General features: G+C 36.4%; 1 protein-coding gene across 20 annotated transcripts in view; it reads left to right on the top strand.

Annotated features, from left to right (window-relative positions):
• SYNE1 (spectrin repeat containing nuclear envelope protein 1) overlaps positions 1-25,416 on the top strand; it is a 522,579-nt gene that overhangs the window by 70,846 nt on the left and 426,317 nt on the right. The gene's annotated exons all lie outside the window — the stretch shown is intronic.

The raw sequence follows: 25,416 nt of genomic DNA, 5'->3' as shown, positions 1-25,416 counted from the left end.
CATGCTAGTTGCTCGCTTCAGCTTGAGAAGCAAGAACATGTTTTTCTCAAACCTGCCAGCATCTCTGTGTTACCTTGCGTCATCCCTTGTTCCTTCACTCTTATCTCAGTGGGCTGTGATGCTTAACCTTGGTTTTTCACACACACCCCGGGTTCAACACTGGAGGGGTAAGGAGCTAGAAGCTGCTACATTTGCTTGGTGCTTCTTCCCCTATTTTTCCCTATACACAGCTGTAGTGCTGTGGAAGAAAAAAAATAATTTTTCAAGGATGTAAAGGAACTAAGTTTACAAGGACATTAGGTTTAGGTTTTGTATCTTATTCTTCTCCTTGCCCCTGTGCTCTCTGCTCCCATCACCCATGTATGTAGTCAGTGCTTTGCACATAATTTGTGTGCAGTAAATGTTTCTTGAGTCATTTAAGAAGACTGGTCCTCATTTAAGGCTACAAACCATGTTTATTCTAACTTTTAAACCCCACAGTTCCTCCCCCTTAGTTGGCACTGAGTAGCTGGATTTCCAAATGGAAATAAGGCTTAAGTGAGAAATTGAAAAGGACAAGAAATCCTATTTGTAAAACAACTGAAAACCATCTCCCTCTTATTTTTTCAGTTTTTTAGAAATATGCCCTTCCTTAGAGCCTCCTTTTTTTTTTTTTTTTAAATTTCAGCAGGGAACTTGTCTGAATAAGGGAAGATTTTAAAGCGAAGTAAAGTTTAGCAACCTTTGACCCTTTTCTGGGTCTTGAGTGAATATCAAATGATCATTTCAAGAATTATAATGTTGAAGATTTAATGTTGAATATATGGGTATTGGGTCGTCAGACACTTAGCACATAATAGAGGGTAAATAGCAGTGCCAATAAATGCCAAAGAGTATTAATAAGTCCGTACTTTTCCCTGACTTTAAATTGCTGCATATGCCATACTGGAGGACAAATCTGCTAACCCTTAGGAATGAATACTAGGTGGTGGGCCCAGCTTTTAAGGATTCAGGATTACTTTATTCCCAGTAATTAACTAACTTAATTGGCCTGAACATGTCAAGATAAATTGAAACCAATGATTTGGATTTGCTCAGTAAATATACCCTTGAATGTCTAAATTCCACAAGAGGCCCTCTTTCTTAGTGTTGAAGCTGGTGGAGGCAAAAGGAACCATATAAATTAATGATCAGGTTTCTCCTGGCTTCTAGAAACTTCTTCGCTTCCCTGTCTTTATTAAATACATGTTCTAATAATAAAAGAAAGCAATGGTCTGTTCTATTCCCTTCAGAGAAGTTAATTGCTGCTATCATGTTTAAATCAATAAGAGTAAAAGCAAGTATAGCAAGTAACTAACATTTATTGATGAATGAATAGTATGTAATAAGTTTTGGACACAGCATTTATGTAAAATATGTAACTTAATATTTACAGTAATTCTAGGAGGTTTTCATTATTATTTTTGTCTCTAGTTTACATATGGCTAAATGAAGCTATAAAGTGGCTAAGTCACCTTTTGAAATTCTCGCAGTAAATGGTGATGCTGGGATTCCGAGACGGATCTGTTGCACTCCTAGACCCCAAAGTCTGTTGAGGAAATTCATATTTCTTTTGGCCTCTACTGAAGAGTGAGTTTGATTTTTTTCCCTAGAAATCATGAGAATAGTTAACATTTTTTATAAGCAAACTTTTGGGCGTTAACAAATTTGATGTTATAATAAACGTTCCTGTCCAGGCACGGTGGCTCACGCCTGTAATCCTAACATTTTTGGAGGCCAAGGTGGGCAGATCACTTGAGTTCAGGAGCTCAAGACCAGCCTAGGCAACATGGCAAAACCCCATCTCTACAAAAAATACAAAAATTAGCCAGGTGTGGTGGCATGCCCCTATAGTCCCAGCTACTTGGGAGGCTGAGGCAGGAGGATTGCTGGAGCCCAGGAGGTTGAGGCTATATTGAGCCGAGAGCATGCCACTGCACTCCTGTCTGGGTGACAGAGTGAGACCCTGTCTCAAACCAAAACCAAACCACAACAAAAAAAAAACCAAACATTTCTTACTCTAAATGAGTCAGAAAAATGAAAACATTTTCACCAGTGATGTTGTTTGTGGTGTTGTTTTAATAGGCATGAGTAGGCTACAACTGATTCGTGTTTTTCCTTGAAATCCCAGGCCAAGAAATTATTTGATTCTAGACCTGGAGAGTCTCACACATCTGTAAACATTTCTTGCTTAAAAATCTAGTCTTTGATTGTCTTAGGCAGTATAAAATGGAATTTAAAAAATATTCTTTGTACATTCTTACACCTATATTTGTTTGTCTTTTGTAAGGCTCTTTCTTTAACTGATATTTTATGTGCTTAAGTAATGTCAAACCTCTCCAATATTGTTTGCAAGTTTCAAAAAAATGGTGTGATTCTCTTGGCAACTTGCTATGTGTATTTCTAGTATGGCAATTATAATTTGTAATGAGTGTTTTGCAATATTAGATATTTGGGAAAAATTCCAGAAAGTTCAAAGAACAAATCAGAAATAAACAAGATTATATCTTTTGTAAATATAAATACTAGAAATTAAATGCCTATGTAATAGTGATCTAAAAAATGTCCATTTAATTTCTTCTCCCAAATTCTAGAATTAAATTTTGAAAGTAACAATTCCGGAAGTTTTTATAAGTTGGATGATTTTTTTTCCAACAAAAATCCCTTAAAAGTTATTAAGATTTTTAAAATTTTTTCCAGCTTTATTGAGATGACATAAACATCGTGTCAATATATCTTTTCAAGGTGTGCAATGTGATGAGTTGATATATTTCTCATTGTGAAACAATTACCACAATCAACACTAGGATTTTAATAAGATAAAATGCCTAATTTTCTAAATATCAAATGAAAAATGTCTCTTTTTTTTTTCACCAAAAGTGCATCTGAAGCACTTTTAATAAATCGATATGAGCACTGTCTTTGTAGACACGCTGGCACTGGGGAGCGGTGCATTTGGCTAGTAAGCAGGGGGTAAGGATGAAGAATGAGGGAAGAATAGTATGCTTTCATAGAGATGTTGCTATAGTGATAATATCAGAAGAATGCTGCTAGGAGAGTTGGAAGTTCCCTTGGTGAAAGCTGTGTTTGGTTTAGATACGACTGAATTAGGATAATTTACCAAAGTCAGTAAAATAGGTGAGATATGATAAAAACAATCTACAAGACTCCAGGTATGATAAAAGGTACTATTTTGTTATTGTTGTCTCTATGTGTGTTTCTCCATCTCTTTCTCTTTCTCTGTGTGTGTGTGTTTGTGTGTGTGTGTGTGTGTGTGTGTGTGTGTGTGTGTGTGTGTGTGTGTACTCTTTTTCCTCTATTATAATTTGAGTTGAAATACTTGGTACCAAAAGATGAATGTGTGGAGTAGACTTTAAAAGAACTCTAAAAGTTTAAAATCTTTTCTTCCTATTGTATCTGAACCTAAAACTAGTGGAAGTGAAATGAATAATACTGATTTACATTCGTCATTTTGGAAAACCTAAAACCAGCATTTATAGTGAAAGCCTGAATAGTGAAAATTTAGATGATTGATATTTAGAGTTTTTTAAAAAAATATATACTTTAAGTCCTGGGATACAAGTGCAGAACGTGCAGGTTTGTTACATAGGTATACATGTGCCATGGTGGTTTGCTGCACCCATCAACCCATCATCTACATTAGGTATTTCTCCTAATGCTATCCCTCTTATCCATTTGTTTGTCAATAGACAGGTTGATTCCACATCTTAGCTGTTGTGAATAGTGTGCAGGGCATATGGTGGTGCAGATGTCTCAGTGATATACTGATTTCATTTCCTTTGGATATATACTCAGTAGTGGGACTACTGGATCATATGGTACTTCTATTTTTAATTTTTTTGAGAAATCTTCATACTGTTTTCCATAATGTCTGTAATAATTTACATTCTCACCAACAATGTCCAAGGGTTCCCTTTTCTCCACATCCTCACCAACACTTGTTATCTTTTGCTATTTTGATAATATACATCCTAATGCATGAGGTGATGTCTCATGGTTGTTTTAACTTGCTTTCCCTGATGTTTTGTGATGTTGAGCATTTTTTCTTGTAGTTGGCCATTCGTATGTATTCTTTTGAGAAATGTCTAGTCAGGTCCTTTGCCCATTTTTTTTGTTTGTTTTTCTGCTATTAAGTTTTTGAGTTTCTAACATATTTTTCATATTAATCCCTTATCAATTGTGTGGTTTGCAAATATTTTCTCCACTCCCTAGGTTGTCTCTTCCCTCTGTTGATGTTCCCTTTGCTGTGCAGAAGCTTTTTAGTTTGGTTCAATTCTATTTGCCTATTTTTGCTGTGTTGGCTGTGCTTATAAGGTCATATCCAGAAAATCATTGTCTAGTCCAATATCAAGAAGCTATTTTGCCCATGTTTTCTTCTAGTACATTTATGATTTCAGGACTTACGTTTAAATCTTTAATCTGTCTTGAGTTGATTTTTGTGTATGTTGTAAAATAAGGATCCAGTTTCACTTATTTGCATGTGGATAGCCAGTTTTCCTAACACCATTTCCCGAAGGGACAGTCTTTCTCCATTGTGTATTCTTGATGCCTTTTTCAAAGATTAATTGACTGAATATTATATATGGGTTTATTTCTGTGCTTTCTGTTCCAATCCATGTATTGTTTTTTTATGCCAGTACCATGCAGTTTTGATCACTATAGCTATATAATATAATTTAAAATCAGGAAATATGCCTCCAGCTTTGTTCTTTTTCCTTAAAATTGCTTCATGGTCTTTGATGGTTCCATACAATTTTTAGGACTTTTTTTTTCTATTTCTATTAAAAATGCCATTGGAATTTTGATAGGAATTACATTGAATCTGTAGATCATTTAAGGTAATATGAACATTTTGACAATATTGATTCTTCTGATCCATAAAAGGAAATATCTTTCCATGTATTTGCCTTGTCAGTTTTTTGCATCAATGCTTTATTGTTTCATTATACAGATCTTTTATCTCCTTGGTTAAATTTACTCCTAAGTATTTTATTCTTTTTTATGCTATTGTGAATAGAATATTTTTAAAATTTATTTTTTGAAAAAAATGTCTTTTTGGATAGTTCATTGTTTATGTATAGACATGCAACTGAATTTTGTATGTTAATTTTGTACCTTATAACTTAACTAAATTTATCAGTTATAACCATTTTTTTGGTGGAGTCTACGGTTTACTCTATTTGAGATAATGTCATCTGCAAACAAAAGTTTATGTATTCCTTTCTGATTTTGATGCCTTTTATTGCTTTTGCTTGCTTAATTGATTTGGGTAGGAATTTCAGTGTTATGTTGAATAGAACATAGCACTCTGTGAGAGTGGGCAGCCTTGTCTTTTCACTGATCTTGGAGGAAAAATTTTCAACATTTTACCATTCACTATACTATTAGTTGTAGGCTTTTCTTATGTGGTCTTTATTGTGTTGAGATACATTCCTCCTGTACCTAATTTTTTGAGTTTTTAATCATAAAAGTATGTTGAGTTTTGTCAGATTCTTTTCATGCATCTATTGAGATGATCATATGACTTTTATCTTTCATTCTGTTATTATGGTATATCACATTGATTAATTTGCATATATTGAACCATTCTTGAATCTCAGGTATAAATCCCATCGACCATGGTCATGTTGAATTTGGTTTGCTAGTGTTTCATTGAGAATTTTCATGTCTATGTTTATCAGGGATATTGGCTTGTAATTTTCTTTTCTTGTATTCTTATCTGGCTTTAGTATCAGAGTAATGCTGGCCTTATAAAATGAGTGTGGAAGTGGTTCATTCTCATTAATTTTTTAAACAGTTTGGGAAAGATTGGTATTAGTTTTTCTTTAAATGTTTGGTGGAATTCACGCATAAAACCATCAGGTCCTGGGATTTTCTTTGTTGAAAGACGTTTTCTTACTACTTCAATCTCCTTCCTCATTATTGGCCTGCTCAGATTTTCTATTTCTTCTTCTTCTTTTATTTTTCTTTTTGAGATGGAGTCTCACTCTGTCACACAGGCAGGAGTGCAATGGCACCATCTCAGCTCACTGCAACCTCTGCCTCCCAGGTTTAAGCGATTCTCCCACCTCAGCCTCCCAAGTAGCTGGGACTATAGGTGCATGCCACCACACCCAGCTAATTTATTTATTTATTTTTTGTATTTTTGATAGAGATGGGGTTTCACCATGTTGTTCAGGCTGGTCTTGAACTCCTGACCTCAAGTGATCTGCCCACCTCGGCCTCCCACAGTGCTGGGATTTCGGGTGTGAGCCACCATGCCCAGCCTTCTATTTCTTCTTGATTCAGTTTTGGTAGGTTGTACGTGTCTGGAATTTATCCGTTTCTTCTAGATTATCCAATTCGTTGATATATAATTGTTCATATATTCTCTTATGATCCCTTATATTTCTGTAGTATCAGTTGTAATATCTCTTATTTTATTTATTTGAATCTCTTCTCTTTTCTTTAGTCTAGCTAAAAGTTTGTAATTGTGTTTATCTTTTCAAAAACCAACTCTTAGTTTCATTGATTGTTTTCTCTTGTTTTCTAGTCTTGATTCCGTTTATTTCTGCTCTGATCTTTGTTATTTCCTTCCTTCTCCTAAGTTTGGGCTTAGTCTTTCTCCTTTTGCTAGCTCCTTGAGTTATAAAATTAGGTTGCTTAAAATCTTTCTTTTTTAAAAAAGTAGGCATTTATTACTATAAACTATCCTCTTAGAACTTATTTTGTTGCATCTCCTAAGTTTTTGTAGGTAGTATTTCCATTTTCATTCATCTCAAGATATTTTTTGGTTTCCCTTTTATTTTTTGGCCCACTGATTGTTCAATGAATTGTTAATTTCCACATATTTGAGAATTTTCAAATTTTCTTCATATTATTGATCTCTTGTTTTATGTTTTTTTGTGGTTAGAAAAGAGAAGACATGATTTCAACTTTCTTAAATATGATAAGAGGCCAGACAGCAATAGCTCATGCCTGTAATCACAGCATTTTAGGAGACTGAGGTGGGAGGATTGCTTGAGGTAAGGAGTTCTAGACCAGCCTGGGCAACACAGTGAGACCCTGTCTCTACAAAAAAATTTTAAAACATTAGCTGGGCATTGTGGCACTCAGCTGTAATCCCAGCAGCTACTCAGGCTGAGGTGGGAGGATTGCTTGAGCCCAGGAGTTCTAGGCTACAGTGAGTGCCACTGCACTCTAGCCCAGGCAACAGTGAGTGCCACTGCACTCTAGCCCAGGCAACAGATGCGACCCTCTCTCTAAAAATAAATAAATAAATAAATAAATAAGTAAAAATTAAATATGTTAAGACTTGTTTTGTGGTCTAATATATTAATATATTATCTATCCTGGAGAATTGTCTGTGTGCACTTGAAAATAATGTGTATTCTGCTGTTGCTGGATGGAATGTTCTATATACATCTGTTACATTGTTTAGGTTTGTAGTGTTCTTCAAATCTATTGTTTCCTTACTGAGTTTCTGTCAGGATGATCTATCCATTGTCAAACGTGAAGTACTAAAATCTGCTACTATTAATCATATTGCTGTTTATTTCAATTCTGTTAGCATTCATTTTATATATTTAGGTGCTCCAATGTTGGGTAAATATATACTTACATTGTTATGTACTCGATGAATTGATCCTTTTGTCATTATATAATGATCTTCTTTGTCTCTTTTGACAGTGTTTGACTTAAAATCTACATTGTGCGATATAAGGATAGCCACCCTTGTTCTCCTTTGGTTACCATTTACATGGAATTTCTTAATCCATAACTTTACTTTCAGACTGTGCTTCCTTAAAGCTAAAGTGAATCTCTTGTAGGCAGCATATAGTTAGATCTTATACTTTTTAATCCATTTGGCCACTCTTTGTCTTTTGATTAAAGAATTTAGTCTATTTACTTTTAAGATAATTATTGGTAGGTAAGGACCCAGTACTGACATACTGTTGTTTTCTATTTTGTAGTTATTTTATTCCATTCTTCCTCTCTTGCCATCCTCTTGTGATTCAATGATTTTTTTGTGATGGTATGTTTTAATTCCTTTATCTTTATGTATCTACTTACAGATTTTTTCTTTATGGTAACATGAGGCTTACATGAAACCTCTTATAGTTATAATAGTCTGCTTTAAGCTGGTAACAATTTAACTTTGACTACAAACGAAAACTACACTGTAACTTCTCCTCTCCCCATGTTTTATGTTATTAATGTCACAATTTACATCTTTTTATATTGTGTATCCATTAACAAATTATTGTAGCTTTAGTTGTCTTTAATACTTTTGTCTTTTAACTTTTATATTAAAGTGACTTGTATGGCACCATTACAGTATTAGGATATTGTGAATTTGACTATACTGTTACCTTTACAATGAGATTTTACTTTCATATATTTTCATTTTGTTAGTTAGCTTTCTTTTATTTTAACTCAAAGAACTCTAACGTTAATTTTTTGTAAGGTAGTAGGGACTAACATCCACAGTTTTTGTTTATCTAGGAAGGTCTTTATCACTCCTTCATTTCTTAAAGACAGCTTTTCTGGATATGGTATTATTGGTTGACAGTATTTTTCCCCCGCCAGCACTTTGACTATATTATCCCACTTTCTCCTGGCCTGCAAGTCTCTGCTGAGAAAACTGCTTGTAATCTTATGGAGTTTCCCTTATACGTAACAAATCACTTTTCTCTAGTTGCTTTCAAAATTTTTTGTCTTTGACTTTTGAAAATTTGATTATAATGTATCTTGGTGAAGATCTCTTTATGTTTAATCTTTTTAGGGCTCTTGGTATTCATGGATATTAATGTTTATTTCCCTCTCTAGATTTGGGAAGTTTTCTGACATTATTTTTTTTAAACAAGCTTTCTTCTTTCTCCATCTCTGCTTCCTCTGAAACTCCCATAATATGTATATTGATTAGCTTCATGGTGTTTTATATGTTCCATAGGCTTTCTTCTCCCCCTTTCATCCTTTTTTTCCCTTCTTGATCCTCTGACTGAATAATGTCAAGCCTGTCTTCAAGCTTGCTGATTCTTTCTTCTATTTGATTGAGCCTAATGTTGAAGCTGTCTATGCAATTTTTTCAGTTCGGTTACTGTGTTCGTCAGCTCCAGAATTTTTGTTTGGTTCTTTTGTATGGTTTCTGTCTCTCTGTTGAACTTCTGATTTTTTTCAGGTGTTGTTTCCTGATTTGGGTTAGTTGCCTTTCTGTGTTCTCCTTTAGCTCACTTAGCTTCTTTGTTAGAAGATTATGTTAAATTATTTCTCAAGCAGTTCATAGATATCCATTTCTTTAAAGTCAGTTACTAGTACTTTACTTGCCCCTTTGGTAGTGTCATATTTCTCTGATATTTGGTTTGTTGTGGCCTTGAGCTGGTGCCTATGCATTTGAAGACATAGGCACATTTGCCAGTCTTCAGACTGGCCTTATCAGGGAAAGCCCTTCATCAGTCAGCCTGACCAAGGATTCTGAAAAGGTCAGCTGGAAGGGTTCATGGATAGGCATGCTACTGAAATCCTTGGGAGGGCTGGCCTGATGTTTTCGTCAGGGGACAGATGGTCCTCTCATCATGTTAGCTTATAGGGGCTGACTTGATATTTTGGACCATGGGAGTAAAGCTGGAACTATGGTCCATTGTGGTGGGCCTGGTGACTGGGTCTGTGGAGGATGGCCTAAAACCTGAGTCCACAGAAAACAGTCAGGCACTGGGGTGGGCTTTTGGCCTGAGTTCGTGGGGGTCATCCTGTACTGGAGTTGGTCTGGCACTTGGGTCTGTGAGGGCAGTCCTGAAACACAGATCTGCATGGGCAGGCCCAAATCCTCGGTCTGAAGGGGCCAACTTGACACTAGAGTCACTGGGGCAAGTGCTGGAGTCTACTTTGAAGTCAGGTGCTCACTTCACTATTCTCCCTCATATGGAAGTTATCTCTCCATGGTATGCAGTACAGGCTTGGGAAGGGGGTGATATGGGTGGGTAATATAAAACTGTTCTTCATACCCTCTTCAATGTATGTGTTTATTTCTGTGCTCTACTCAGGCACTATATTCCTTAGCTCTTAGGAAGATATTTTTGTTGCATGTGAATGGGTTGTTCAAATTGATGTCTCTGTGAGGAAATGAGCACTGGAAACTGCTATTATGCCATCTTGTTGGTATCACTTTGTTTTCAGATCTCTTTTAAAATGTGAAGGTGCCTCAGCATTTTACCTTTTTTTCACTATGTTTACATATAGGATGATAATCAGATGCACTCAAGTTTGCCTCTGGCATCACAGCAGTTTCTTCAGTGACAACCTTCAGGACATAGGTAGCTGAACCATTTTCCTTACTAGGAAACAAATGTAGATACAGTAGTAAGTTTTATTCTGGTTTGGCTACATGGAATTTACTGATAACAAGCTTACTCTGGATATAGATTCTTATATTTTCTAAAGTTTTATATAAAATATATCATGCATTCTTATAACTCATTGAAATTTAGTTATGATGTTTGTTTATATATAAAAATACCAACATGTTATATTGTTATTTATCAAATTACATGAATTCATTCATGTCTTTACATCATTGCAAGTAACTTTTCTTGGGTTCCAATTGTTCTGGGTTTCAGTGAAATAATACACTTGCTTAAACGTATACTAATTTAAAATACAATCAGGTATTGCTTAACAATGAAGATACATTCTGAGAAATGGATTATTAGGCAGTTTTGTCATTGTGCGTACATCATAGAGGGTACTTACACAAGCCTAGATGGCATAACCTACTACACATCTTGGCTATGTGTTAATAGCCTTTTGCTCCTAGGCTATCAACCCGAATAGCGTGTTACTGTACTGAACACTGTAGGCAATTGTACTACAATGTTAAATATTTGTGTGTCTAAACATATCTAAACATAAAAAGTACAGTAAAAATACAGTATTATAATTTCATGGGACCACAATTGTATATGTGGTCCATCATTGGCTGAAATGTTATGTGATGTATGCTTATACTGGGGGAACGGATTGAGAATATAAACAGAATATCTTTTCCAATTTCCCCAAAGACACAACATATCTATAACAAAGATATAATAATTGTAACAAAAAAATGAGTTTATTTTAAAATCAAGAGTCTCTATTTTACTTCTTCGCTCTTCCTAAGATTTCTCATCATGTTGCTTTTTCAAAATCTCACTTCCCATTTATGAGTATTTGAAATATAAGTCTTCCTCTTTTAAGATGCCTTAAACCCCATTACCTTCTGGTGATTTGAGAAGTAACTGGTTAAAGACAAAAGAAAGTGATGGGTCTGTGTAAAAATTAGGACTTAAGTCGTACCTACAAACATTTAAATTAAAATGTTTTCTTGGAAGGTTGCGGGGTGAAGGAAAATACATTTGGGGCCCAGATTCTGCCTACATGCCACTACTTGGCAATCCATATTTTTTATTTGTGTAGGCTCTTGGGTGATGATGTTTAAGAGCTGGAAAAATGGCATCATATTCAGGAGAAATAGTTATGCAAATGGTGGATGATGGTATGGATGTCAGAGGGGAGAACTAGATAGTGGCTGCCAAAGTTGTCTGGTTAGAGAAGTAAAATGGTACCTTAGATAGGCAGGCTCAGAGGGTAGAAATATACAACCAAGTTTGGTTGGTTAAACTGAGGAAGCATATGAATTAATAAGAAACTGATAAAAAAAACTAAGACGTCTAAGATGGTTTGGAGAACTCCATGATTGGCTGCCTCAAGAAAGCTATGGCCCTTTCCCTGTCCTTGCACTATCGATCTTTTGATCCAGAAGTCCTCAGACTTTTGATCCAGTCCTCAGAAAAGTGCAAAAGTGGGCCTTGAACACTTTGTTCATTTTGAAATAAATGGAGGAGGCAGCATCTCGTGGTGGTCAAGTGTTTGGCTGTAGTCCCAAATAGAAATAGGAGCAAATCTTGACCCCCTTTGAATGCAGTGTATCGAACATAGCATACAACTAATGAGAACTACTGATCTCATTATTATTGGGACCGTGCTGCTATTCTCATTGTTACTGGGACTGTTTAAATTTTCAGAGCTTAGTAGTTAACGTTGTAGCTGGTGCAGCAGATGACTGGGGCACAGTGCAGACCATGCCCCTCAGCTCTGAGGCCCTCATTCCCACCTCTCCAAGTGTTGCCAGCTGAAGACTCACAGCTAAGCCTCTCCCCAGGACTGGTCCTCAGCCCCGGGGATCTGCCTTTCTCAGGTTATACCTCCTCCCAGGGCCACCCCATATCCAGCAACTGGCCAATACCTGGATGCAAAGTCCCAGCCCCTTGCCTTCATTTTGGACGTCTCTGAAAGACTCTCCTAGCTTCAGCTGCATAATTGCATGAGTCCAGCGTCTCCCTGTGTCCTAATTCTGCTTCTCCACACTTAAAGTTTTTAGTTCTTGAGAGCACATGCTAAAAAACCTCCTGCTGACAAAATTCCTTCTAGAATTTGTTTCCCTGTTATCCTGACCTGTGACACATGATATAATAATAATACCAAGGCAGATGCAAATATAGACATGTGAAAGGAAAATTATTCTGTGGATTCATAGGTGAGCCAATTCCCATAAACATTTCCTGCTCTGTTGAGGAGGCTCGAGTAGTAGTAAGATGGGCTGAGAATGAGGATAGACAAGGTTGAAGAACTGGAGATAGGCGGTCAAGATGTCCGTGGATAGGAGAACTCTTTATAGTTTGTAGCTCAGGAAGATAACTGAGCATCATGGCCTAGCTTGGAGGTGCTCTATTGACCAGCTGGATTCTGGCCATATCGTTTTTAATATAGTACGAGGGAAAGGGAGTAAGGAGGGTTTCATTTGACTTTGGCACTTGCTTGCTGAGATACCCATTTCTGACACGGTTTCCTCATCTGTGAGTTGGGAATTGCGTCTACATTGCCTATCTCCAGATAGGTTGTGATATGTAAAGTTATTCTGGAAACCCCAATGGGCAATTTGGACATGAGAGTAGAATGAAGTGATTGAAGGATGGGCTTTTGAGGCAGACAGATATCCATGCTCTGCGTTTAGTGTCTTTGTCACCTCAAGGGAGTTGATGAACCTCGTTTGCTCCAGTCTCTTTACATGTAAAATTGGTGAGGGTAGAGGATATTTCCTCATATGGTTATTGCAAAATTTTAATTAGATAATATGTGTAGTAAATATATGCAACATATGCCTGCCACATACATTCTAAATAGAAGATAGATTTCTATTATTATTAAAAGTAACCTTTAAAATTATTCATTACTATACAAATAAACTTCAGCATGTATGGTTGGACTGACACTCAGGAAATTTATTTGTGACACCCACCAGCTGCTGTCTCATGTGGAAGCCCCTGCAGCTGCCGCGGTGGCCACAGGTTCTGGAGTCCAGTGCATATTCTATTATGAGGAAGGTCACTAATACCACGCTAGATCTGAAGCAGCCGAAAGCAACAGCGCCACCTGGTGCTCTGTGCAGGATTAACCACTGAGTGCAGGTCTTCCAAGTGGCTAATTGAATTACATGGTGGGGGTTGAATTGAGATTGCAGTTTCTAACATTGGCTCTTTAAACTCTGTGATTTGACCTTATTTCTCAGGTTCACTCTTTTAGGTGCTTGCTGTTTTTCATTTCATCTCCATCTAAGATTTATGAGTTTTGTTGTTAAAATTGTAGCTCTCTTTACATCTTCTCAAGGGGACAGGCAGTATAAAATATAGGTGAAATTGTGTCAAATTATCGTGTCCATGCTTGGATATTGACAAAATAATATATAAATATATAATATAAATATGTAAATATATAAATGTAAATATTTATATATTATGAGAGAGAGAGAGAGAAGGAACATTTAGATCACAGGGTGAGACTAAGAAATAATAGTAGCAGTAATTTGAAATGCAAAATCCCAAAATGAGAAAATGTAAAATTGTAGAATCCTGAACCTACTTAAGATAAAGAGCAGTAATTTGATGAAAAGCAACGACCAAACTTTGAAAGCACTTTCTGAGAACAGTCATGTTTGTTTGAGAGAACCGTGGGTTTTTTAAAAGTCTGGATTAAATATTGGACATAAAATATACGAACACCGTGACCAGCTTTTCTCCCCCCTTTCCCCCATTCCACACCAAACAATGTATTTTGAATTGTTGAAACTCTTGGTATTGGAATACAGTTTCAGGTTAAAATAAAGTGGTTCTATGAAGGTAGTATTTCAGGACATTTTTCAAGACTCCCTTTCTTTCTGTTGCCCTGGTATTGCCAAGAGCTCATAACAGGAAAATATTTCATAGTTTTGGTGGCTTTCTTGCAAAAGCAGGAGACGCCACATTTTACAGGAGGGAGCTGGCTACATGTGGCAAGTTTGTCCAGCCTCAGCTTGAAGTCCTTCTCAAGGCTTCTGTGTGTGCTCTCTGATTGGAAATAACCTTTCATCCAAGAGATCAGTTGTCTTCATGTTTTCATTAACATGTACCTTTATATGTAATTCAGTAGGAAAACTCTTAGATGTGAAGGCAGCATTTTCTCCTTAGCTTCCATTGTAGCAAGCAGTAGGAGGGTAGGCTTTCATGTTTTCCACAAGAATAATCTTTAATCATGTAGAAGTGATATTTTTTAAATATACTAATATATTTCATGTCACTGTTCTGAACTTTTCTTTGCATTTACAAAACTTGGACTGTGATGTAATTCTTTTTGATTCCTGTTTTCCCTGATGGACTCTCAGGGACCAAACCCATCCTCTCAGATTGCATCCACAGCTGGTCAACAGAACGGCTGGTACACGTGAGGGGCACAGTGGAATTTATTAAATTAGTGAATCAAATAATCAGCAAATTGATCTGGTCAAAATTAGATTAGGGTAAGAGTCTGACTACTAAATACTGGTCATTATTCTGTAACTCTTCAGCCTTCATTCCAGTTTCTAGATTTCTGGCGTATTTCCTCACTCCCACTATTCTTTAGCTTCCTCGTTCACATCCGAGTTAATGGTCTTCTCTGTGTACGTGGCAGGTTATTTGTGAGAACCCAAATGAGAAATGTATACAAAACATGAATAAGTTCAAGTGCTGTACAGATACAAGGTAAAAGGTATTTTCATTACTTTACTATCCGATCATTGTCTCCTGCAACATTATATCCACAAATAGAGGAAGAAAAAGGTGTCAGGAAAAAATCCACAAAAGTTCTGCTTGAAACTATTCAAATGTGGTCTTGATTTAGAACTAAAAGGTTTGAAGTGCCACAATAAGCTGTGCTGTTTTTCCTCCCATTGTATTGATTGCTTTGTTCTCTCTATTGTGATTATTACTCTCTGAGTGCACATCTCCATCCCTGCACTTCTGTGTGATTCACACAACCCTTTATCCGAAAGTCTAAGGACCCCAGCTTTTTTTCAAACTGAGAATCTTTTGGATTTTAGAAACATGATACGGTGCACATACTATTTATTATGGTTCACTCTCAATCAGAGTCTGTGGCAGCATCTTGCAATCAAAGACGTTGATATTTCTGCAGAGAAAAGTATGAATTTTCACATTAAGTGGAGTAATGAAAGACTATAAATAGTCTTTTCTCAATTCAGGTCAATTTTTTGCTACCAAATTATTTACTACGAAGTTACAAAACTGAGGCCCATCCAAGGCTTCAAGGCTGATGCATCTGTCCCCTCCTCTCTCCCACACCCCCATACATACGAGATGACAAATTGTTCGTGAGATGAAAGCATTTCCACATTGTTGTCACCCTAGAAGCCAACCCAGTGCCTAGCACATTTTCTAATATATGTGTCCTTATATAACTGCCACCATTGTGACAAATACATTAAAATTTGGTAAATTTTAAGATTTTTAAAATATTTGTTTTTTAAAAAACAGACTTTGCTTTATATAGTTCTAAAATACTTTTTAGAGGTTTAGAATTATAAGATAAATCGAACACACTATCAGATCTATCCACCCTCTCCCACTTATACCTTCCCACCACATGAGACCAAACTTTCCAGATTTGAATGACATAATTTCAGACATCATAAGATATTTTAATTCATATTGGAAAAATTGTGTAATTTCTATATAACCTTTCAGCAAAAGTCTTAGATTTACTATATTTTGTCACTTTTCAAGTAGATATATCACTAGGGTGTAGGGTACTACCAGTATCTAATGTGTAAAGGCCAATGACATTGCTAGACATCCTATAATGCATAAGACCACCTCCCACGACAAAGAATCATCTTGCCTAAAAGTCAATATTGCTGAGGTTAAGCAACCGTAACTTAGGAACTGAGATAATTATATTCCTTTCATTCCATCTGCCTTAGATTTAAAGTGAAATGATACTACATTTTGCAAATATAACTTTAATGAAATTGGGCTCTTTCAATCTAGCCACTGGTTTTAAATACAAAAGAAATGCAACTCCAATTCTGAAAGTCTTAAGAGCAATGTAAGTCTTTACTGACATTCACTTGAAAAAAAAAAATTGAAGCAGTCATTAGAGGACTCAACACAGGCAAGACTCCCTAAAAATTCTCTTAACTCGTCTTTTCCCTCAAGCCCACAGCTGTAGATAGCTGTTAGTTTTCTCTCTTCTCGTCTGTCCCTTCGCATCAATCCATGTCAGAACTCATGCAGAGTAACTTTGGTTGCCCTTGTTCTTTGCAAATTTTAATCCATTACTTGTCTGATTAAAACAGGAAAAGCCTAGGAGACAGGCCCAAAGAAGTAAGCCTAGAATCTTTTCATTATGGAAAACAGAGTGAGGGAGGAGGAGAAGGACCCCTCCACCCCCACCGCCCCCCAACACATGTAAATGCCTTTATTTCAGTTAGCCTTTGCTGTGTAACAAACTACTCCAAAACTCTGTGGCTTAAGCCAATCAGAATTCATCCTTTCTCACAGTATGTGGATTTGCTGGTTAGTTCAGTTAAATATGGATGGTTTCATAAGGACACATATATAAGACAATATACCAGGCAGGGGGCTGATCTTTAGGAATACGATATTGAGGAAAATGCTTTCTTCCCACAAGGAATTTGTATCAAGTATGTATGGATGTGAGAGAGAGGAGGTATCAGACACATCAGCCTTGAAGTCTTAGGCCTCAGTTTGTTGACTTCACTTGGGTTCACCTGTGGCTGAGTTCATCTGCAGGGCTGACTGAGCTTGAAGATCCAAGGTGACCTCATTCACGTGCCTGGTGGTTAGTTCTAGCGAACAAATGAGACATCTGAATTCTTCCACAGATGGAAACATCTTCTAATATAAACTGCTTTCTTTGCACAGTGGTTTTAGGATGGAGATACAAGACAGCTAAAACAGAAACTTCACGACCTCTTAAGGCCTAGAATCAGATGACATAAAGTAATTTCTGCTGCATTATTAATTAAAGCAAGTACCATACGAGTTCAGATTCAAGGGGAAGGGAAATTGATTCTACCCCTGGATGGGAAGAAGGACAAAGTCACCATACAAAAGAGGATGCATAGTTGGACCGCAGGATTTTGTGGCCATAATTTAAAATCTGTCCTCTGGTCGCTACTGTTTGTTTTCTTCCTGCATGGAAAATATATTCATCCATTCTCAAGGTATCAAAAGTCTCCTCCAGCCTTCGGTTTTGCATCAAGCTCTAAGTCCTGTGTTGCATCGTTTGCATCTTGTCCAGATAGAGATGAGGTTCCTCAGGTGAAATTTCTCTCAATCCATAGACCCATTAACTAAAAATAGAAGTTACCTGCTCCCCACTTCTTCAACATGCAGTGATGAGGCAGGAGTGGGGTCACTGCAATAGATGCTTCTGTCTAAGGAGCGAGAGAATTGAACAGAGGGAGCAATTGTGGTCCAGCCATTCTGAAATCCAGTGAGCCACATGTGACCAGTTCCTTTTGTCCAGGGGCAAGGCATGTTCCTTGCTATCTTGGTAAGAGATGGCTCAAGATTGCAACTGATAGTTTTCTTAGCCTTCTTCGTAGCCACACAAAGTTGTGGTTCCAGTCTCCTGTTCTATTGGAATGGTGCTGTCCCTTCAGTGAAAGCTGGCTTCCTAAAATCTTGTCTGTAGTGCATTCTGTTCCCCCAAAATCTCAACTTTGAAACAAACTTTGGACACATATGAGGCTGCTGTGGGCAGTGCCCTTAAGATGCTTAGAAGCTGGTTTGTCTAGTTGAGAAGGTCAACTAGGCACTACCTTAAACTTTCCAAATGTTCTCTTTTTTCCCCAGCCTTATTGAGGTATAATTGATGAATACAACTTACATATATTTAAGTTGTACAGTGTGATGATTTGATATACATATAAATTGTGAAGTGATTACCACAGTCAAGTTAATTAACACATCCATTATGACAGATAGAGAAAATGTGACACACACATACAATTGAATATTATTCCTCCATAAAAAAATAAGGAAATCCTACCATTTGCAATGACGTGGATGAACCTGAAGGACATTATGCTAAATTAAATAAGTGAGATACAGAATGAAAGATACTGTGTGATATCATTTATATGTGGAGTTTAAACAAGTCAAACTCTTTCTGAGTTTTCAACAATACTCATACCTTTGATTTGCTGTTACCCTGAAGCATTTTCTTACTTTGCAAATCTTTTTTTTTGGAAAGACTAGGAATAACAAAATATCTTATTTTTCAGTCCATCATATCCTAGGCCTCTGTGTTTCCTCTGCCTTGTGCCTGCAAATGAAACAGCTCATTTCTGTCTCTTCCAGCACCTTATAATGTTCAGCTAAAAGAAGCCAATTGACACTTTCAGCATTCTGCAAGGAAATTTCCCCAGCCAGAATCATGAGTTCAAGTTACTGCAGGTGACAGAATATATAATGTACAAAATATGTACGGCTCTTTCTCCAATTTCCAATGGCGGTTCCCTCACTGCCCAATCAGCCTCCGCTAATAGGCCCTTTGTGTCCTTCCAATCTCCTTCCCCTATTTGGTCCCAAGACCAATGCCATATGTCTTAGATTTTTGTTAGAGCAACACCACACTCCTGGTAGCAATTTCTGTTTTGGTTAGCTTTTCCTGTGCAACAAACCACCACCAAATCTTAGTGGTGTGGAGCAACAACAGTTTAGGATTTCTCATGTTTCTGTGAGTGAGTTGGGTGTTCCTTCTGCCAGCTGTGCCTGGGACCATTCACATGGCTACATGCAGCTGGGGTATCAGTTGGACTGGCAGGTCCAGGGCGGCTCACTCATGTATCAGGCAGCTGTTGCTGGCTGCCATCTGAGGTACCTCAGTTCTCCTCCAAGTGACTTTTTTTCTTTTCTTTTCTTTTCTTTTAGCTGTATTTTTACTCATTGAAACACTAGGTAAAATCAGGGTAAAGTCAACTAAAGGAAAAATGGTTGTTTCATTCATTTGTGCTTAAACCAGTCAAAGTAGTACAAATGTCATTATGATGCAGCAAATACAAGACCTCTTTCTACAAATATTAGCGCAACCAACAAATTAGGGGATATAGTAAAACAGAGCCAAAAAGTGTGAGGAATGAAGTATGTTACAGCTTAACTCTTTACCTCAATAGAGTTTTTAAAAATAAGTAAAGCCTCCCAATCCCCAAAAATAGGAATATACCTTCATCACACCAATTTGTACTTTTATTTCTTATTCTTGAGGTTTAGAATCTATCCTCCAAGTGGCTTCTTATTCACGAGGATCTTAGACCAGTTTCCTTGTGTAGAGGTCTCAGAGCAGAGTTGAATTCCAATATAGCCAAAGTGGAATCTCAAGTCCTCTTAAGGCCCAGCCTCAGATGTCACTTAAAATCACTTCTGTCATATTATTGATCAATGCAGATCTCAATGCCAGCCCAGACTCAAGGTCTGGGGAAATGAGACCACCTCCTAAGAGAAGAGGCAATAAAATCACATTGCAAAGGATGCGCTGATCACAATGGGAAGGATTTATGGTCATATTTGGAAATCTGCCACAGCCTGGTCCTGTAAATGTCTTTCATTTATATATTCAGTTTTAAAATCTTAACATTGAGTAGTTATAAGCACCTGTAAATTGTTCATTTTCTTGTGTTGGACTATTCAATATACTTTATTCCCTACCCATATATAGTAAAGTTAGTGGTAATTTTAGTAATTGTAGATATGCAATCCGGATAATATAATTCTGTTCCCAAATCAAGTCATTTGACTGTGTTTGGTAATTAATAATCATTACCTTGTCACTGTATGCCTTTGCTGTTGTTTTCCCCTTTGTATTCGCATCATTTAGTTGTGGGAAGAAATTCAATTTGCATTTGTCTATTTTTTCAATTTCATTCCAATATTTTATTGAGGTGTATTTGCCTGCAACGAAAATGATGAATAATCTTTATTAGATACTACCAGGAATAATGTGATTTTAAATGTGTGATTTGTTTTAAATGAACATTTACATTTATATTTTTAGATAATTTAAATCCTTAAGACATGTATTTAAGCTATCATTATCATTAAAGAAACCTATTAGGCATAATAATAATCTGCAAAAAAAAACCCCAAAAAGTTTATCATAACCTACTGCAAGCTCCTATAAATGTATCAATGCATGGTACTATTTATGTATTTATTTTGCCAGAGATTGCAATTTCATGCTTACCTATATATAATTATGTAAACAGCATTTCTTTCTTCTTAGTATTAATTAATTTATTTATTTTTGAGATACAGTTTTACTCTGTCACCCAGGCTGGAGTGCAGTGGCGTGATCTCTGCTCACTGCAACTTCTGCCTCCCAGGTTCAAGTGATTCTCCTTCCTTAGCCTCCCGAGTAGCTGGGATTACAGGTGCCTACCACCATGTCGGGCTAATTTTTATATTATTCATAGAGACAGGGTTTCACCATGTTGGCCAGGCTAGTCTCAAACTCTTGACCTCAAGTGATCCTCCTGCCTGGGCCTTACAAAGTGCTGGGATTACAGGCATGAGCCACAGCACCCAGGCTCTTCCTGGTAATATATATATTAAATGTGATATTAATTACAGATGGATACTTCTAGACATTTACTGTTTTGCTCTTTATGATATTTTATGATTCTGATGAAAATACATTATGCGTTATTATGTACATACTGATACATGAAATGCTATATCACTCAGTAATAAATTATTACAGAAGAATGTATTCAATATATTAAAATATACTAATTTCATTTACTGTCCAAATTTTAAACATACCATCTGTTAAGTGGATATTGTCATGTATTTTAATATTTTTGTAATTTAGTAAATCTATTTAAAAGTCAGTGGTCATAGGACGCTGTGACACAGTTTTACATCACATATTAGTTGGTACATTTGTTGTGTAAGGTAAAATTAAAAGTATATTTAACATGTTTCTAGACAATATATTATTTGTGATTGATTGCAATGGCTGCACAATAACCCAAGCCACCTTTTATTATGATCTTTGTGCTTCCAGGTGCATGTTTAAGTCACCTAGAGAAAACCACAATTGTGCAGTACCCACAGGTGACTATTAGTATAACTCATCAGGAAGAAAACCATGTGAACTATCATCAGTTATGATAGTTTCCTAATAGTCAAATGGAATCACAGTTGCTAAATTGGGCCTCATTTGTGCATTTGTTGTGTGTCATGATCTTGCCCTGAAATGGCAAAACACTGAGAAAATATCTAAAAATGGGCAAAGAAATGCAGAAATTGAATATCTGAGCCAGAACCCTGTTTTTTTTTTAACTCATTTCTACAGAGGGATACTATGGTATAATATTACCCAGAGCTAGGTGTTTATATAGCCTCAGCTGACTCCAATTCCTGAGGTCTGTAGGACCAACTGCTTTTGAAATACAAGCAATGCGAGCCTCAAGGATGAAGGACCCAGAGAGTATTTGGAACTCCTCTGTGGTTGTTGCTTTTAATGTTACACAGTCTGGCCTTTAGGAACCAATTACGATTTAGGTTATAAAAGAGAAGGAGAATTTGAACCAATTCTACCCAGTAATAATCACCCATACCAAAAACTGGTCTTAAATCAGAGCCTATCACAGCTATGCAGCACCCAAATTGTAGTGTGGCTTCCCCAGCCACACCTCTCCTCTACCCTGAGGCTGCTGTCATCTCATCCATTTTACGATGCCTTTGCAATTGGTCTGAATTCTCATAACTCTTCTCAAGCAGAAAAGCTGAAGACAGAAACATTGTTAATAAAGTTGTTACTTGTTAAATATATTTAAACTGTTTTCTTAAATATAATGACATATAAAGTCATGTGTAGCTTAATGATGGAGTTATATTCTGAGAAATTTGTTTTCTAGGTGAATTCATCGTTGTGGGAACTCTGTAGAGTGTACTTGCGCAAACCTAGAGGGTATAAACTATTACACATCTAGGCTACATGATATAGCCTATTACTCCTAGGCTACAAATTTGTACAGCATGTGACTGTACTGAATATTGTAAGCAATTGTAGCACATGGTAAGTATTTTGTGTATCTGAACATGTCTAAATATAGAAAAAGCAATGGGTTGCCCTACAATGGCAGGACATCACTAGACAACTGGAATTTTTCAGTTGTGTTTATAATCTTATGGCACTACTGTCATCTATGAGGTTCGTCGTTGGCCGAAAAATCATTATGCAGTGCATGACTGTACTTAAGAACTTTATAGACCTAGTCATGAAGGTTCATTTTGTTCCCTGTCAACAGCATTAAAAAGAAATGTTATTGTTCATTAAACTTTTAACACAAGTTGATAGACATTCATTGCATGTTTCTGTTACTTCCACAAATTGAACATTTTATGCTGTTGGTATCAGATTTAACTACCAAATCTTGGGAGTAAGGTTTTCAAGTTTTACATAAAAAATGAGGGTTTGCTGAATAATTAAATTAAACAATTTTTTTCTTTCAGGAAAATAGTAAGTAAAATCAGAAAAATATTTACCTAGAATTCAGCTGACTACGTTTGATAATACAAAAAGTGAATTGTAGGACCTAGTAAAATCTGTTTTTGCAACCATAGTGAAAAAGGAAACACGTAAAGAATTTAACATTTAAATATATGCTGTGCTACAAAAAAGATAATTTGAAGATTCTAAAAAAGGCCATTTAGCTGAAGTCTGACTATAAACTCAGAGACTTACCACCAGATGAAATTGTTACAATACTATTATTATTTCATTAAAGATTATAATAGTGAAAATATAACAATTTATATTAAGAAGTAATATATCATCAGATTATATATTTAATTTTATGACACTATAACATTAACATATTATGCCAATTTATATTAACATTTTTAAACAGTGGTATTTTGTGATGTTTATAAAAGAATGTATAATCTCAAGTTGAGTGTAAACAATTTACATATAATCTAACTGTGTCTATTTTAGATTTTGAATTGGATTTTATGCATTATAAAGTTCGAAATTCCATCCAACCTACCTTGATTGGTTAAGATCATTTTTCCGCTACCTAACTTTATTTAGACAACCTAAAGATTCTCAGGTCAAAAAATATGAACTATAAATTTATAATTTTCATGAGATTAATATTTGATAGATGAATGTGGTAATTTTTATGCTACCCTTGAGTGACAGTATAATGGCATAGTATACTACTAGATATCTGAAGTCTACAACATGGCTGTGCTGCTGGATGACCTTGGTAGTTCAGTGTCTTGACAGTTTTATATGTAAAATGGGCATTATAATAGTTCCTGCTCATAGATCTTGACAAGAATTAATGGATTAATACATATATAATATTATATGTAATATATAATGATAAATAAATGATAATTGAAATATCAAGTGATTGATTTATCTAAACGTCAGTGCCTGGTATATAGGAAGTGCTACTTATTTTTATACCAATTTGTTTTTTATATACACTTGAAAATGAGCATGTTAAAATATATTAGAGGTCATGGATTCTGTCAATTTTATAGATAGATTCAAAATTTCTCCAAATTAAAAGGTTTTGTATTTATTTTCTTTATTCATTCATTCTTATTGGTCATACTTGCAGGCATTGGGAACCAAGTTGCTGTCCTCCTGGGCTTTACATTCTAGTAGACAAGCAAATGGTCTGGGCTGAAGCACAGACAAGGTCAGAGACAAAGACAGAGATTTGGGTATCATCCCTCAAAGGGCGAGGGATTGAAATTATTTCTGGTTTATGTCCGCCACAACATAGCGTTTACTAGTTTGTGAACAGCTGATACTCAGTACATGCTGGTGGGGTGGATAAAATTCAATTCTTCTTTTGAAGGTATTAAACTACTTCTGTGTGGCTTTTCTCTCTTTTTTTTTCAACTTTTATTTTAGGTGCAGGGGTTACATGTCTAGGTTTGTTACATGAGTAAATTGTGTGTCGCTGAGTTTTGTGTATGAATGGTCTTGTCACCGGGTTAATGAGCATATTACCCAATAGGTAGTTTTTCAACCCACACCCCCTCCCAGGATACAAAATCAATGTACAAAATTCTGTAGCATTTCTTTTTTTTTGAGATGGAGTCTCACTCTGACGCCCAGGCTGGAGTGCAGTGGCACGATCTCAGCTCACTGCAAGCTCTGCCTCACAGGTTCACACCATTCTCCTGCCTCAGCCTCCCGAGTAGCTGGGACTACAGGGGCCTGCCACCATGCCCGGCTAATTTTTTGTATTTTTAGTAGAGGCAGGGTTTCACCGTGTTAGCCAGGATGGTCTTGACCTCCTGACCTCGTGATCTGACTGCCTCGGCCTCCCAAAGTGCTGGGATTACAGGCGTGAGCCGCCGCGCCTGGCCAATTCGGTGGCATTTCTATACACCAACAACTTGTAACCTGAGAGCCAAATCAAGGATGCAACCCCATTTACAATAGTCACACACACACAATAAAATACCTTGGAATACATCTAACTAAAGAGGTGAAAGATCTCTACCAGAAGAACCATAAAACACTGCTGAAAGAAATCATAGATGATACAAACAAATGGAAAAGCATCCCATGCTTATGGATGAGAAGAATCAATATTGTTAAAATATCCATACTGCCCAAAGCAATCTACAGATTCAACGCTGTTCCTGTCAAACTACCAACATCATTATTATCTCTTTATACCTCTAATTAAAGCCTACCCAAACCCTACCTCTTTTCCTTTCTATATTAGTTCCTCTTGTTACATAGCAAAGTACCACAAACCTTGAAGTTTAAAGCAAAAATCATTTATTATCTCCAAATGTTTGCATGTCAGGAGTCCATGCAAAGCTTAGCTGCATTATCTGTTCAGGGTCTTACAAGGCTATAACTAAGGCATCAGCTGGATTTCATTCTTATCTGGATGCTCAACTGTGGAATAATCCACTTTTGGGCTCTGTCACAATGTTAGCAGAATTCATTCCTTGTGACTGTTTGACAAGGGCCTGGTGT

The sequence above is a fragment of the Gorilla gorilla genome, chromosome 5 (assembly GCF_029281585.2).
Source record: "Gorilla gorilla gorilla isolate KB3781 chromosome 5, NHGRI_mGorGor1-v2.1_pri, whole genome shotgun sequence".
NCBI lineage: Eukaryota > Metazoa > Chordata > Mammalia > Primates > Hominidae > Gorilla > Gorilla gorilla.
Note: the sequence above shows the minus strand (reverse complement) of the source record. Positions and strands in the feature narration are given on the sequence as shown.